Source organism: Brachyistius frenatus, unplaced genomic scaffold, assembly GCF_029030835.1.
Source record: "Brachyistius frenatus isolate BFR_SWC_R1_liver_20210118 unplaced genomic scaffold, ASM2903083v1 Contig_287, whole genome shotgun sequence".
NCBI lineage: Eukaryota > Metazoa > Chordata > Actinopteri > Embiotocidae > Brachyistius > Brachyistius frenatus.
The window spans coordinates 11,321-16,403 of record NW_027210886.1 but is presented as its reverse complement, the minus strand read 5'-3'; the positions used below and the strand labels follow the sequence as shown (position 1 = coordinate 16,403).

Genomic DNA, 5,083 nt, shown 5'->3' with positions numbered 1-5,083 from the left:
TGGGTCGACGAGGAACGTAATCTGTGGCCTTTTCAGTTGTAGATCACGGAACCGGATGACAAAGCTTTCGTGCAGGTTTTCAACCAGTGTTGCATATCTGGCTCTTTGCTTATTCAGGGCGGCGCTGGTGACTTGCCCGCTGGCTTTTAGCAGAGTGGGAAAATGCGTTAAATCTCCCTTTTGAATATGCGCCTTGAATAGCTTCAGTTTGTTGACAAACGCAAACACACTTTGCACCAGGTCAGGCAGCATTTTTAACTTACCCTGCAGGGTCAGGTTCAGTCTGTCCAAGTGACACAGCATGTCGACCAAAAAGGCCAGATCCATAATCCACTCGACGTCCGAGAGCTCGGGATAGTCCTTGTCCTTCTCTTCCATGAACAGTTTCACGGCATCTAAAAGCTCAAAGAAGCGAGCGAGCACCTTGCCTTTTGACAGCCACCTCACAGTGCAGTGCAGCGGCAGGTCACCTGGAAGCCCTTGGTCCAGCTCAGCGATGAGATTTTTGAATTGCCTGTGGTTAAGCGCATGTGTGCGGATGTAGTTGACGATTTCCATCACAGGCTTCATGACGTTGTCTAAATTCAATGATTTAGACACGAGTTGCTCCCTGTGGATGATGCAGTGGAAATTCCAAAACTCGGGAAATGTTTGGTCAGCTTTGCACAGCCCCACAAGTCCGTTCACAGATCCGATCACAGCCGGCGCTCCATCCGTGGCTATTGCAGTTAGCTTCTGTATGGGCAGATTTGCTTTCGCAAATGCAGCCATCATTGTTTCTTTCACATCTATGCCACGGGTTCTGTCTTTTAATGGCACAACATCAAGGAGTTCTTCTTTGATCACACAGTCTTTTGACACAGACCGTGCAAATATTGCCAGCTGAGGCTTGTCTTGTATGTCACAACTCTCATCCAATGCGACACTAAAATACTCACATGCTTGAAGGTCAGAGTGCAACTGTGATTCAATAGCCGTGTTAATGTCCGATATTCTGTGTTCAACAGTGTGGCGGGACAGTTGGATGTCTGATACCATTCGTTTTAGTTTGTCGTTTTCAGGAGACAAGATTTCAACAACGTCACTGAGGCATTTTTTAACGAACTCCCCTTCATTGTATGGCTTTTTAGCCCGTGCAATGTTCCAAGCCAGTTGATACGATGCAAGCGTGACAGTCTCTGAGTGCTTCATAATTTTTTGGAAAAACTGTACCTGCTTTTCTGCCTGACTTTTCAAAGCGTCCAACTTGTGCTTGCGAAATTCAGTACCTTTTGGAAATTCCTTATCGATGTTAGCATGGAGTGAGCTGAAGTGGCGCTGAAGATTTGAAGCTTTGAAATGCGCTAATGACGTCTGACATATCAGGCAGAATGGCTTTCCATTACGTTCAACAAAAAAATATAAACTTTCCCACTCTGTTAAAAACGTTCTGTGTTCATCGTCTTTCAGTCCATCAAAGCCAAGATGGAGGAGCTCCGCCCCCTCATCCCAGAGCTGGAGGCCTACAAGGCCGACGCTCTGCTGGTGCGACAGTTTAAAGAGGAGGCGGCCAACGTGACGGAGCTGCTGGGGTCTCTGCAGGAGCAGCTGGGAGGTCTGGACTACCAGGAGCTCCACACACGGGTGACGAGCCTGGAGGACCGGCTGAGGGCCTGCATGCAGAGGCTGGGTGGGTGAAGACAAAACAATCAACAAACAAACAAACAAACAAACAAAATCAAAACTAGTACAAACAACAAAGAAACTAAAAACTAGAACAAACAAACTGTTAAAGTCCACTGTGTACGTAAACGTTTGTCTTCTGATCGTTTGTCCTCCAGCGTGCGGGAAGCTGACGGGAATCTCTGAGCCAATCACCATTAAGTCTTTTGGATCCAGATTTGGATCGTGGATGACTGATCCAGTTGCTCCGGCTGGAGACAACAGAGTGAGTGTCAACAATAATAACAACAACAACATACTATTCAGCAACAGTAATTTAAAGAGTTTATTTAAACTTTGAGGTTTGAACATGTGTTATAAAGTCGAGGTGTGAGGACACATGAAGCACACTATCCTGTTGCATTATGGGAGATGAGTGTTGTAGTTCTGATTAAGATGAACAGAACCCGGTTGGCGGATCAGGATCTCGTGTCTGATCGCTGATGTCTCACCGGGAGATTAAAGAACTAAAAGGTTTTCACTTTCAACAAAAGATTGTTTTGGTCTCTTCTCTTACAGGTTTGGTACATGGACGGTTACCATAACAACCGCTTTGTTAGGGAGTATCAGTCGATGTACGACTTCATGACAACGGATAACTTCACGTCCCACCGCCTGCCTCACCCCTGGTCCGGTACCGGTCAGGTGGTTTACAATGGGTCCATTTACTTCAACAAGTTTCAGAGTCATCAAATTCGACTTCAGCACGTCGCTCATCAGCCGCTCGCGGCAGCTCGACTTCGCCGGTTACAACAACATGTACCATTACTCCTGGGGGGGGCACTCTGACATCGACCTCATGGTGGACGAAGGCGGGCTCTGGGCTGTCTATGCGACCAATCAAAACGCTGGAAACATTGTCCTGAGCCAGTTAAACCCAAACACTCTGCAGATCATCCGCAGCTGGACCACCAACCATCCCAAACGCAGTGCCGGTGAGGCCTTCATGATCTGCGGAACCCTTTACGTTACCAACGGGTACTCTGGTGGAACCAAAGTGTACTATGCCTACTCCACCAACTCCTCCACCTACGAGTACATCGACATCCCTCTGACCAATAAATACAGCCATCTGTCCATGCTGGACTACAACCCTCAGGACAGAGCGCTCTACGCCTGGAACAACGGCCACCAGGTCCTCTACAATGTCACGCTCTATCACATAATACAGTAACATCCCATAATGCACTCAATGGTCCAGCCCAGTCCCTGATGTACCATTAATAAGTGACAGCTCTGTGTTCTCTTATATTATAGATGATAGTTAACGAATAGATACGAAATTAATAAACTCGCCAGAACAAACTGTCGAAACCCGACGATGAATCCTGAAGATGTCCGACTGTTATTTCCAGAAAACGTTAAATGCAACAGGGAACGATTCCAGGTTGACTTGTTGTATATCAATGAGTCTGGACCAGGACCAGGACCAGGACTGTTATCTTTTGACCTCTTTATTAGACGAATATTGCGTCACACTCGGATCACTGGTTGTTAGACTAAAGTATTCGACACAGTTGCACTTGAACAACAGAGAAATTTAACGTTCACAGTAAGATGTTTGATGGTCGACACTGAAGAATGAGACACTTTCTGATTGGTTCTTTTCCTCTGCAGGTTGTCTTTTGTGACTTTATGAAACAGACCCTCTGTTTTTACTCTTGTTTCTTACTGTTCTTTATTATACAGCAATACAAAACATGTCTCTCTTTTCAACACTTCCCTCAGATTGTAAATCAGTTGCTGCTTGATGCAAGTGATGTTCCTCTTCATCTGACCTGGTATCAGGGCAAAGCGGGAAATAGACACGCCTGTACACTACATCAAAACGTGGGATAGCGACGCTTTGGCGTGTCGAGGTGTGCCAGTTACACATGTTCCTGTAGTGGATGAAAATGAAACGTACTGCATATCATTGAAAGTATTATTAAAAACACGTTGGGTTTGGAAGAGTAAACAACTGAAGAACAACGTTATCACCTCCTGGATACTGCGTACCCTATCTGTCATTACCTCCTAATACCACGGAAACATGTCCTTTTTACCTGCTCTCAATGCCTCTGTTGTGGGACCTTGGTCACGTTGACATTTACGTATGTGTAAGTTTCACACTTACTGAAAGTGTAACTGTCACGCCTAGACTGCCGTGAGCGTGGTGATCTCACGTTTCGTAGTGGACGAGCGTGTCTATTTCACGCTTTGCCGTGATACTGGGTCGCTTCAACTCTTCAGTCTTTCAGCAGCCTCTCTGTTTGTAAATATTTTACAAGTGGATGTTTTGTCAGAGGATGGAGCTGCATCTACAACTGAACCCTTTCAAATCTTCTTCTGTTGCTCTCTTGTTTGTTGGTGTGTGTGATGAGTAATTTATTTAGGAGCCCCGGTGGTTAATTGCTTAGTTCATGTGACAATAAGTAGTCATGGCTTCACTGAGCTCAGTGCTCTGTACCGTCACAGGGTAGAGGTTTGTGTTTATGGTTGCAGTGATGTGTGAAACCAGATCAATCCAGTTTAGATTTAGTGTGATGTCAACATGTTATAAAATTAACTGCACTGAGGATTTCAATGACTTCTACTCCGTTCTTATCTTTTTACTGAATTCTGTAAATTCCATGTGAGTGTGGAGGAAACATTAAGAAACTCAATAAAACACCACACAGAAGTATTGTATTTCATTATGATAATTAAGTTATTCATTTAATGATAATAGCGAACTTTATTTATGTACTTATAGATTTGTTCTGTATTTCAGTCACTTTCCTAGGCCTTTATTTTGTCCACTCAATAAATCGATGTTTTGAGGAAATTTGTTTGTATTCAGCAGACTGCATGTAAAAAGGATAACTCAGTTTTCATGACCAGTAGCCTTAAAAACTGATGTGTTTGGTTGTTTCACCCAACCTTAGTTTTATTTACAAAATAAAACAAAGTGGCACAATGTGATCATCTCTATCTGTAAAATATTTGCTCCTCCGGCGGAAGTCCGAAGAAGCTGCTTTTAATCCAAAGGAAAATCCGGAAAAAAGCAAAACAGCCATGTCTTTGGAAAAAAATGTTCTTTTATTTTATTTTCCAAGCACGCAAGACATTTTAGTGTGCCATCGCGACGTTTCGACCTCTCTAGGTCTTCATCAGGCAAAGGCACAGCGAGAATATATTCCTTTGTTCAGCTCAACGGAAGAAAGGAGACAATGGGCGGTGAGAACTCCCCATCGTCACCCATTGTCTGCTGGGGCGGGCACATACATGACATCCAGAGCACTGTCCAGGTATCAGGTTCACAAGTGCCTGGACCCCTACAGCCAGTAGAGGGGGCAATTGTTTCCATTTGTCATGTCACCCCCGGTCAATAGGGGCAGGCTCCCAGTTCTGAACTTGTGGC

General features: G+C 44.7%; 1 pseudogene; it reads left to right on the top strand.

Annotated features, from left to right (window-relative positions):
* Window positions 1–1,446: 1,446 nt before the first annotated feature.
* LOC138635046 (noelin-like) lies at window positions 1,447–4,641 on the top strand (annotated as a pseudogene).
* Window positions 4,642–5,083: the final 442 nt, after the last annotated feature.